Consider the following 12733-nt stretch of genomic DNA (forward strand, 5'->3'; position numbering starts at 1 on the left):
GCGGGCTCTCTCGTACCCCTTCAGGCCGAATTCACCCAGGAACTACAAAGAATGCATGCGGGCCTAAGCCTTGGACCTTCAAGACAAGCCTGACGGCGAAAGCTTTCTTACACTGCGCTTCGAGTGCTAATAGGTCTTATCTGAGATGCGGGGAAACGGTTCTGGTGGCTATTAACTCCTCCCGCGGGGAATGGGCCTATTACGCGAAGGAAGAACGGACGGCTTGTCCAGATGCAACACAGTGCTAGGCGTGACCTGAAATGGTACTGGCGCTGCTTGCCTCATATTCGACGCACTTAACCTCCTACCACCGGCGCTTTTTCGAGTTTCATAGTTTGCGAAGAGTATGAAACGTCGCTGACGTAACTGTACCTGGTGTGAGTCAATGACTTCCTCCGTTCATTCTGGAGGTCAGTAAAAAAAAAAACTTCCTCAACGTAATAGTACTCCCACACAAACGGGGTGACAGGATGGCATGACATCTTTTACATTTTACCGCGCATTCAAAATAAAAACCGTGCAGAACCCTTGCGTACTATGTTTTATTTTGTCGTAATTTCACAGACATATGCAAAGTATACTGCAATACGTATTGCTATCACCTAGGTGGGACGAAATAACTATGTGTTGATGCTTGGTGCCTTTTTTACAGACCTTAAGCCATGGTTCGATACAGTAGGCGCATGTAATAACGTGAGCCGAGTTCGCAAAAAAAAAAAAAATGGCACCCCCTCTCGGCGTCGAGTGTCTAGAAAACGATATGAACTGCTGGGAAGGTGCAGCTACCTCTAGGACGGCTTATAGATGTTGGTATCCACGTTCGGGCAGCAGATAGATTTAATGTTTTCTGAACGCTCCCTGTTTTCGACGGTTGTAGTTCTTCCAACTAGGCAGCGCGCATTTTATTCCCTACCATTTTTGCGGCTTGAGTTGACTCCGTCATCAGCTACTTGTCTCAGGTACTGAGTGAGCTTATCTCATTGTATTGCTTTTGGAGCGTTACGTGCCGCCGAGTTCAGCCGCTTCTGTTTTTGTTGCCCCGCAGGGCGCTCAGGGTTATTCGCAGAATTCCCTTTTTAGCGCCGCACTCTCGCTGGTTTTAACGGGCCACAGCGAGGTGTTTGGTCACCTTCTCACCTTCGTCTGCAGCAACATCAAGCCGCTGTTGGCGACATAAGTGACCCTTTCTACCCCTGCACTGAACTGGCTCAATTACAGGGCCACGGCGGCAGCTTTGAAACAGGCTTTCAGAGGAGCAGAACGAACGGATGAGTGATGAGGTAAGCGACGATTTTCAACGCCCAGCGCGTGAGGGTACTAGTTAGAAGACCTTGATGGTGAGGGTGCAGGGTGAGAAATATCCTGGCATTGATGGGGTTAAGAGTTATATAAAAAATTTTCGGCTTGCCTCGCCCCCGTTTTGATTGATGTTTCCGAACATCTTATGGTGTATCTTTTTACCTAACACTTTCCGTTCCGGGCGTGTTACATGTAATCTAAAAAAACGCACATACTAACCTTATGAAAACTGCCCTGGGGTATAGCCCAATTTTCCTCGATAATGCGGATTGAAAACTTCTTTAACCTTTTAGTCATAGAAAGGCAACTAGACCAAATTCATGCGCTGACGAAAATCATTAGAAACTTTGAGAACTGCAAATTGTAAGGGATCGTGACCATCTCACTAATATAAATTCAGCACGCTGGCGAACGAAGACAAAACGAAACTAGGAGCCCTATGAGCCGGGGTGTCAAAGATTCCCCGCTGCAAACCCGCCTTGCGTGACAGCCGAGCATTTATCATCCACACAAAAAAAAAACAATACCCATTGCGTTAGCTGCACAACACGAGATGATTTGTCACCAGCCTTTAACCACCGGCGCCCTTCACTCCTGCATTGAACGACCATTCACACGCAATACGCGTGCGTGCAAAGAACTGTCGCCTGTGGCTAGTGCGTGGAAAATGTAATCACTTCTGCAGTCATAACAAAAACATCTCTCTAACCAGCCTATTTCGAGTTGAAATGCGATTTCTATCTATCCACAGCACCAGCTATCTTTGGTGGGTTTTGAAGTTTGTGAGACTAAAACTAAAACTACAGCCAAGCAACTAATTCTAGCGTCCCTTATTGTTTTCTCTTCAGAGCCCATAAAATTTTCAAATTCAGCTAGTTTTCTCAAGCCTTCTATCATTGATCACAAGCGTAACCTCAAGAAATATTTTCACGCAAAACTTCATCTTTGTTGCTCTGAGGGTTCCTGGAATACAAGTTAAATAAACAATTCTCCATGCTTGCTAGACATTACTGCACTACCGCTTCACATCGAACCGATGGATGACAATAATTCTTCACAGAGCATTTTCTTATACAGCATGGCGGTGCCGCATTATTCTGAAAGGAAGTAAAACTTCTCAATTTACCGCTATCTACCCTCCCTTAACTACCTTTTCTTAGGGAAGGCTAATAAGTTAGGTCATGACTGTTGGCCTTTGCTATTGATATTGGCTCTGGTTACGGTGATTAGGGCGTGGTGCACTGGCCAACCTCGGAGCGATTTAGTTGAAAAGTGAACAAAGCGAATACACGCGAAGAGAACAAAACTTCTGTTATTTAAGTATGTTAATATTTTTATTTATTGGCACATTTGTTCTTGTAGGCCACAACCAAGCCATCTTGTCGTTTTCTAAGACTGCACAGCACCTTCGTGCGGGTCATCCATAAACCCAGTCAAGAATCAACCTGAAAGAAATTCTTGATTGAAGTGTACGACTTATTTCAGTGTATTCTTTCCAAACTTTTTTTTTGCTGGAGTGCGCTACGTTATAAGTCGGTGCATTTATTTAGGCATTAGTAATAGCTACTAATAGTATAAAAATAGCCAATATAGTATCCTTGCCATGATGGTCAACAATGCTGTACCATCGAATAACACACACTGGGAATACATTTCATTTATTTCGTTTATTTCATCTTTAAAGGCCCGAAAGCATTACATATGGCAATACACGCATAAAATTACGCGACTCCCGCCTTTATCGTTTGGTTTATTACTTGCCCCACTGATGAATGCTAAAGAGACACCAGAATAAAGTGTGTTTAAGTTTTTGTGTGCGGGTGCGACTAATTCCATTCTTATAGTTATTTTTACTATGTATTATTATTCGAACGACCTATCAATAAACGGAGCTGCCAGTTTTTAGTAACAATAGGAGAAAGACTCCAGTTCGTAGCACTCCCTGTAATGCGGCAGTCCGTGCCGCATTAGAGAGTGTTGCGTGACACAGTAAGCCAAATCGGTCAGTTGGCTTAGCTTGGTGATGGCCCACCTTGGCTTCACACTCAGCGCACACAGGTGCAGCAGGTTTTTCTTGGCAGAACGCACTGCCAGCAAAACTGCTGGTTGTGAAGAACCACTATTTTGAAAGTAGAGGTGCTGGCGGGTCCACTTGGTGGTGACGCAAAGTAGGCGCAGATGGACAATAAACGATATTTTTTTTTTACCTTGTCCTATGAGCTGCAGCTATACCGGTTTCATTCTGAGCCAAAGTGCTCCCTGCTGATTTCCCTAAACTTCAAGCCTGGCTGTAAGCCTGCAAGGTCTGCCTATTGGTGCCATGGCAGCGCTGTTTCTGAAAGAGTGTAAGGGTGGACAGGGTCAGGAGCTGCACGAAACCCTTGCATCGCGACTGTCATTAGTCGCGATACATGTACATGCTATTACGCGCACGGTTTGAATGCTCTTTCGTGACGCTGAACTGAAGATGTCGGCCGGTCGGCCGGTCATAGTATGTGCAGATCCGCGCTTTCATCGCTCATAAAGTTGTTAGATTCAAAGTAAAAAGCGATTCTGAAAATCCTATGATCTTGGGGAATATCTATATGCTTCAGCAGTTTTTTTATGTTTCCTTCGCGCATAAATGTTGAGCTATTTTTACGAGTTACGACTATGTGAGAAGTACTGTAGATTATTATTATTATGAGTACAAAACAATAGACATTTGTGCATAATTTGCTCAGTGAACCTTCTCACAAAATGTGGAAGCGGAGCACGCATTTTACCGGAAAGCCTAGGGACCATGTAGTGTGAAGTGTTTTTTTTTTTTTTGTAGCGATAACTACATTACGGCAGCATTTAGAGCCTTCAGCGTGGCGGTGGCAGGTGACCGTGGCGGCGGCACATGACGGTGGCGGCCGCGGCTTCGCGCCGCCGCTATCGCCACGTGACCGGCCACGTGGCTGGTCACGTGGCGCCACGGTCACCTGCCACCGCCACGCTGAAGGCTCTAAATGCTGCCGTAATGTAGTTATCGCTACAAAAAAAAAAAACACGTGATGCGTAGCAGCTGCTGCGGCCGGCGGCGCGGCGCGCCGGCGAAACCGAGCTGCAACAGCTGTGCGCATGCGCCATGTCAAGTGGGACGAAGATGTAGAAGGAACGCCCAGCGAAACGGAGCGGCGAAAGGCTGACTTTGCAATTCAAGTGAGAAAGTTCCACTCGGCCAGCTGTAGCTATCGCGTCACTCGAGGTTTAACCAGAGCTAAACCACCACCCATTTTTCTTCGCTCTTGATGAATTGCTTTCGATCGTTTTCCGTTGACCATTTTCGTCTTTGATACTTTATAACACGGCCGTGGCCGCCAAAGGCATTCAAGCAAATGAAAGGGTCAAGTCGAGAATTATTGCTACAGAACGGACCAAGTGTTGCACATTATAAGTCAGTGCTTGCATTATGCTGGAGAAGAACACTGTCGGTTGTAGTTTCATAAGATCCAACACGTACCTCAAAAATGCTAGAGATCACGCAAACACATAGGCATGCGCAGACTTGCCGTTATGGAGAAGCTGATGCACTTGCTACCTTCATAGGAAGCGAAGGTGCACGATAGCGTATCTAACCAGCCTATTTTCATCCATAATTTGACGATTTACTAAGCGCACTCAGATCTCTTCTTCCAGTGCAGTTTCGTCTCACCTTAAGGCCGCCTCTTGTTTGCAGCTACTTATCATATATTCATCGCGTACTGCAACTCAAGACCTATTAGGAAAACACTCTGGGTGCGAAATTTGCGACCAGCAACGTGCAGAGAAAGTTGTTTGCTGCTCTAGCAACAGTTCTCCACCGCCTAAGGAAAGGCAAGCCCCAGCTCCCCGACTGTTTCAAAACTGAGAACCGCTTGGGAAATCACCGATCTTGCGCCATCTTGGTTCTTTGAAGGCGTAAAGTTGAGCAGTGCTCTGGAGACGTTCTTCGTCGAAACGAAATAAAAAAAAACTGGACTGTTATTGGGCACTCTATGCAGCATGCCAACGCACGCGAAGATCGCAGCTTTCGCAATTCTAGGGAACGACAGCCTCTCTGGAATGAGCTGAGGATAGCATTCGGTGAACATAAAAACGATGCCCTCCGCCGAGGCTGTAGCGACCGATGCGCTCTTATACGATAGAAACAGGGTGACGTTTTTCTTGGAATGAGAACACACGGGAAAGTACAGGGGCAATGGCCGCTTGTTTCGTTCAATTTTTAGTCACCCATGCAACGCACGCCTCTGAAACTTTGCAAGCGGGTCGAGACCTATTGCCAAACAGCCAGGGGAATCAATTCAAGTAGTGACAATCTAAGTAGAGCAATTGTTCCAACAAAATGCATGAAATGGGTCCAAATGAGCGTTACGAAAGGCACTAAGTAAGCAATGGCTTTTCAACAATGAATAAATATTCGCATTAAGACTGACCGCTACTGCGCAATGCTTTTTTGTTTAATTGAAGACAAGAAGGGAGCGAAGCGTAGTTCTATGGCAACGAGCTGTGCATGGCAATTCACGTCAAATAAAGGTCGTCCCTTTCGCTACCGTATGTCATAAAGGTCTTTCACATTTACCTGCAGGATAATGATAACGGTACGCAGACGTGCCTGCGCCATAAGGACAATGTTGACAGTCAGGTGGGCGTCTTCGTGAATGTCGCGCCTGTGGTTGGGTGACGCAGCTGAGCTTGGAAGTGGCAGCGGTCTTGGCCGGTGTGACGCACCCGGCAACTGTCAGTCTTCGCTGTTCGGAGGCGGCAAAAAGCAATAAGAGTGGCGAACACTTTTGCACTGAATAGGAAAAATAGATGCGGACTGAGTATTATTCAGACAAATCTGGAACTTAATGTTTCAGATGAACTTTCAAATAGCGGTGTTGACGTAGCGCCGGTCACAGCGTTCTAATGTTTTTGTTTTTCTTTTTGTTAACAATTTATACAAAAAAAACAGGTCAACGCAACGGAGCCAACCTCTGTTTTGCGACAAACTGTACAATTCTTTTTTTTTTTTTGCTCACAGTTGGCTCTCACAAGCGGCAGTGAGCAGAACTGTTGCGATGTGAATACTTTTAAGCACCAATGAATTGCAGAGAAGTAAAGTGCCTTGATCACTAAATGTTTTTGTGAAGAAATCAAGCGCAATTTTATTCTGGTTCCCGCGGGCGAAGTTGGTACTTGAAATTTATGCGAGTACAACGTGGATTCTCATAAAAAAATGTCCTGTGGCCGGCTATAGAATTTTGGCCCAAATTGGTATAGACCTTTACTATTTCTGTCCATAGCTGTCTATACAGGCTGGTATATTTTTCTACAGAGAGCTTAGGACAATTATATGGTTCCAAAGCTATAGCTTTAGTGGCATAGATTTTTCAATAGCTGGCAATAGGCACCTCTATGGGTGCTTATAGACGTTCATAAAAGGCCATAGACGGACATAGCTTTTTCCATAGACGCCCATAGGACTTTTTTGTATGGGATGTATCCTGTCTAGAAGGCTGAGGTGTGGGTACGTATTAGTTTGGAATTTACGTAACGCTACCTTTTATATTTGGTAAGCTCCTTATGAGTCTGTAGTTATAATTTCGTTCCAAGTTTGTAATGTTGTAATAGCTTTTGGTACGTGGTTAGTCTTTCGTTCCTCACCTCGCTGTTACCGCGCCATCCTTCCTCACCTGTAACTGATGGAACAGCGGTGGCGGAAAATGCCAATAAAAGAAAGTTTGGACGGCCGACTGGTGTAAGCCAGCACGTATCGGAGCTGCTATTTGTGCCGCCTTTTCAAATCGCCCTTTGTGAAGCGCATTTGTTTTGTGCAGAGTACCAATAAAAGGGAAAGTTGCGGAATATTTGTTCATTTCGTCCTCATGTTCAGCGTCAGTTTATCTATGATATTCGGCATCATATTTGGTCGGGTTCGGCTCATTTGCCGACAAAGTGAGGTTCAAGCATTTTCTGCTTAGAGAAATAATACTCGCAAAATGCGGGGTGGCGCACACACCGGCTGTACTTGCCATACGAAACCACAAACCTTCTGTGGCCTTGAAACAATGACGCGTTATCTTGGTCTGCGTTTTCTGAGACACCTCCATGAAGTTTCGGGCAGCTATCGTGTCAGTACTGAGATGATGAGGGCTTCCTTGCGTCCAGACGCTTCTTCGGTGATCTTCGTCTAACATCGACAGACACTCAGCAGCTGCTAACGTGCTTTTGTAGCCATGAAGTCGATGGCAGTCCTACTAGTCCGGCATTACGTGATGAAATTAAGAAGACCCACTTGGCCACAGTAAGAATGGGCGCCCTGCTGGAACGTTGAGGTTGTCCGCAGCTCGGCAGCCCAGTAAGTTGATTACTGAGCGCATCCATAAAAAAAACACACATTTGTAAGAAATGATGGGGTGCAGTTTCACTCAACCTTGTTTCGCGGCCGTATCGATTAAAAAAAATTAATATAGCAATATGAAGAGCATATATTTTTTGAGCCCAATTTTACAAGAATATATACCTAACAAAGCGCTATTCACGCTTCATGCTAATGGAAAAAAACTGCATCGTGATAGAAGCAGGCATAGGGCACAGAACCGGGTTGCTAAATCGACACACAAAAAACTCCCATTTTGAAGCTACGTGACAGTACTAATACAAATGGTGGGTGTCACGCTGATTGAAGGTTTGTGCGGGTTTGGCTCACGCCAAGTTCAGTCGGTAATTAATGTCGTCTGACAAGCTGCTGACATGCGTCTGTAATTTACACGATGAATGAACGCAGGAAACGGGACACGACTGCCATTAGCAGAGCTAATTATCTCTGCAGTGTCGGGAAATGACAGTGCAGTTCTAGTAGGATTTACTTGTAAAGTACAGGACTTCTCAGTGGACAGTCACGAAAACACGGCCCTCGAACAGGTTTAATCCTTCGCATTTAAAACATTCCTTGAAAGAGTAAAATTCGAGGCATCTAGCACTCTGTATAAAAACAACTTTTTGTCAGACCTCTTTCATTTCTTTTCTCCACTCGGCCGGCTTCCTTTATTTCGCTGCTCCAGCTCAGGTGCTTCAGTATTGATGGCAGATGCCGGGGCTAGCAAAATTTTTTTCCCTCCTTTCTATTATTATTTTAATAAAACCACTTACAACTACTACTACCAGACACGGTACGAATGTAATAACTTTGATCGTCGCTGCTTAATGATGCAAAGCCCCTCACATTTGTTCTGCAAGCAAACGTGACCCTCTACGCACTAGCCAGTAGTGGACCTCGTGAAAGTTCACAAATTGTTTAATAAATGATAAAAATATAATCCCATATGATAGCATTTACGAGTTACCAGTAAGGAGTGCATCCTCATTCTGTTCAGTTACTCCGTTTTCTCTAGTAATTTTAGTAGAATGCACAGTAAAAATAAAGCGATATTTTTTTAACTCGGGTGTTTACCTAAAATTGTTCGCTAGCCTGGTTCCTTCTTAATCGTTGTCTGAAAAAATACGGCCAGTAAAATAGGTCACTCTTTCTATAAATAGAAAAAGTTTTTTCTTGCTGGTTTCTGGAAGGAAATAAAAGTACATTTGCGTGGCTGGCCACTGTATTGCTGGGTAGAGGGATCAGTTTAGCACAGCTAGAGTCTGTAAAGGTGTAACTGCGCGTTCGCATGGCACTAAATTGATAGCCAGCTGATCTGTTCAAAGGCTACCAAGGGTCCTGGCGTTTGCCGCGCACTTAAACTTGAAACTAAGCGAGACCTGAACTACGAAAAAAAAGCAAACTACCATTGTACTTGATACGCTCATTTAACGCCTCTGAAGCGTCGTGGAATCCTCTTCATGCAGGCGGCCTGCACCGTGAGGCTTTTCGCAAGTAAAGAGTGGAACGAACCTGAAAAGTGTATTGGCGCAGGCCATTCGCGTTGCGGAAAGCGATAGACACTCACAAGAAAACGATAGGAAATGGTGTGATGCTTTCACCCTGTTATGGTACAACGCTGCCCACTGGATGCGCTCTTCCATATAGCGGAGGCGAATTTCGTCAGGCACTGCGCTATCTCGTTGCTGCAGTGCTGGAGTCCGCCATACTATCATCGCTGAACGAAACCACTGAACGAAATGCTTGGGACGCGTGGGAAGCAGACGCGACCCGAGTAAGGGGCGTGAGACCTCGTTAACGCCGCGTAAGAGGCCGGGCCAAAATCTGGCCGGATCTCCTCCTGGCATAAGTATTCCTGTGTCGCGTAATGGGTACCTCTCCCACTGGAGGCGTTAATGACCCTTAGATCCGTCCCCGCGCCGTAGGATCACCGATAAGACTCATTCGCGCCGGGGCCGCCATGATGTCAAGCAGTGGCAGCTGTTGGCCATTCCTGGAACGGTGATGGCATAGGGGTCCCAAGGGGTACTCTTGGAAGCTCGTAGGAAATGAGCTGCGCCGGCTCAGAGGAGACGCGCTGTCGCAGACCAGTAGAATAAACCAAGCTCTTAGACAATGAGCTGAGCTTCGTGTGAATGCTTTATGTTTTATTCTTGTATACAGTAGGCTTTACGGATATACTTGAAAAGTTTTAGGCGCGCATGGAACGGAGCTGGTGATGTCCACCTCCTATGAGGCCTAGTCATTAATGCCTTATGAAACTATTCAGAAAAAAAAATGCACTGCCAAGCATAAAGATATAAACAGAACGAAATGGCGTAGTACGAACGCCGAAACCTTAAAATGATGTTTTTATAAAACAAATTTAGAAAGCTTCTGAAGGCCTTGAACCTTGCTCCACACAATGACAATTGCCGCTGCGTCGACGCAGTCTCGTCGGCTTGTTTATTTTTGTCAACGAAATACACGCTTTTCTTTAACTAGTGAGGACTTCATAGAATCTTGTCGCTAATAAATGCACTTCAGGAGCGCTTTATGCTTCACACAATATATTATAATAATGTGAAGAGAAATTTGCGTGTTTACTGCAAATCTAAGAAAAGTTCTGATGAATAGATGTGATCGATCCTTTGATTTAATAATTCCTTAACAAGTGCAGAGAAAGATGCACCATACAGGCGGCATGGCTAGCCTGCTGGCTTCTCAACTCTTGTCTTAAAGCTGTTTTATTGGACTCAAGAGGGAGAATAGAGAAAGGCTGCCAAATAGTATGTACCGGTTGGGCCAAACAGCTTTTACTGATACTCACATACAGCAGATTCTATTATTTTGCAAAAACAAAGTCTACTGCAGAGAAAAAGTACCAAATCTACAGTCTTCAGGTCCGCGGCAGGATGTCACAGTCATTCACATTTCACTCAGGCTCAAATAGACCTCAAATCCTTTGTTACCCCCTCAAATGTCGCGCAAATGAGAAGCAAATTCGATTGTCATCTGCCAGAAAACGATGCAATGCACAACGCGTGAGTTCTGGTCGAAAAGAATTGTCATAAACAGTATTGTTCTGGCTTCCAGCCTACACTTCGCTTTTATTTTGAACTGCTAGCCTATTCTACTTGTGTTACCACGTGCTGCTAGCACTAAGAACAGAGCTTAGGCGATAAGTACTATTTGCTCACAAAAGCTCACAAAACGCGGGGGGTTACGGACAGAACCTGCTTGTAGGTGAGGCCACTGAGGCTTCTCACTGCATAGAGGGAATAAAAATGCCAGCAAAGCGCGGTGAGTTCAGTGATAATAATGCGATTACCTAAAAGAGCTGAGTCTTTTTCACTTTGTGGTGTTTGCTGCCGTGGTGGCTCAGTGGTTTCGGTGCTCAGCTGATGACTTAAAAGACGCGGGTTCGATCCCGCTGGCAGCGGTCGCATTTCAGTGGGAAGGAAATGCTAGTGACCCGTGTACTGGGCGATGTCAGCGCACGTTGAAGAGCGCCAGGTGGTCGAAATCATTCGGAGCCCTTCACTACGGCATCCATCATAGCCTGCCTTGCTTTGGCTCTTTAAATCCCACAAACCATAAACCAACGAAACATTTTGCTGTTACTCTACTAATTGGTTCTAGCGCCTCAAAAATTTAGCAAAACTCTTACACTGGATGTATACGAGAAATAAAAGAATGTATTCCTGGTAACCTAACACTTATGTTTATAGAAATATTAGAGCATGATTATGTTTGAAATAAATTTAAGCAAAACAAAGTAGATTGCTCTTGAGGTCCCGTACATTATCTTCAATGACTGTATGTCCCCGTGAACCGGCTACCAACAATAGTTACTGCCAAGCATACCTATTTCTTCAGTTGATGTTTTGTTAATTGCATGATCAATTTTAAACGAGTGCTTAGTGCTTCATCCTCCTGGTGTCCGCACTGCGGTTCTCTTTTGAGGATAAACCCCTTCATTTCTTCTCTGATTAATCCGGGAGTTAAGTGGTTGAAAGCAGATTGTAAAAGCGTGGTTCAGCAATGTTATCAATTATATGAGCTCAATAGGTACGCAAAGTATGCCTTAACTTTATTGTTTCACTTTTTCACGTCATGAACCGCGTTTTAAAAACATGCCTTATGAGCGGGATAAAAAGGCTTACCGCCTTTGTAACAACAAATTTGATATCCTCTAAAGAACGAGCCGCTCAGAGAAAACCTATTTCTAAGTTCCGCACCTGAGCAAACTATTTGTACTTCACGATCTGCGTGATAAACGCTACTTTATGGCTATTAGGAATGGCTCCAGAGCGGCACTCCTGTCCTGGACGGAGCGGGCGTCATCTTGACCGAGGTTGTGTCGAGAAGCGACCCCGATCCCTACCTTCAACATGGCTGATTACTTCAATGATATTTGCGTTAAAATTTCGAGATTGCACTTCCTGAGACATACGGACGCAGATATCCGCGCTTTCTCTTCTGCAAACAAAAATATTGGCTACATATGATCCTATTATTTGTCTTCGGTTTACGGTTCTACCGTTCGAAAAAAAAAAACGTGCATTTCAGATGCAAAATCCTTGCCTAAATAAATATATTCGCTGATGGTAGGAATTGTAATTTCATTAATGTCACCGTTGAATGTCTCCCTTGAAAAAAAAAGATGTTATTGCATTTACATTTGCATTTCATTCCATATTTGCATAAGTGCGTCGAAAAAAGCGTTAAGGTGCTATATAAAAAAAAACGCACGACGCCGTATGAGAGAGCATCGACTAGATGCAGTTCTGCAGTTCGCACGTCAGAACTGTTGGAATGAGGAAGGCCTGTACTTTAGTTGATTTAAAATTGCTTGAGATTTGCCGATTTGGAACATAACCATATGCAAGATGTGCACTCGATCCTAAGACTGGCAAAGACAGACTTAAAGACAACAACACAAATGGTTAAATATGAGGACATCGATGCCTTTCGTATGATTTCTGAAATAAAAGGCGACTACGCAAGTTCCCCATCCGATGCCCTGACCCGGCGAGAGACTAATACTGAAGATTAAAAAATATCACATGAGTGATAGTTACGCGT

Source organism: Amblyomma americanum, chromosome 4 (assembly GCF_052857255.1).
Source record: "Amblyomma americanum isolate KBUSLIRL-KWMA chromosome 4, ASM5285725v1, whole genome shotgun sequence".
NCBI lineage: Eukaryota > Metazoa > Arthropoda > Arachnida > Ixodida > Ixodidae > Amblyomma > Amblyomma americanum.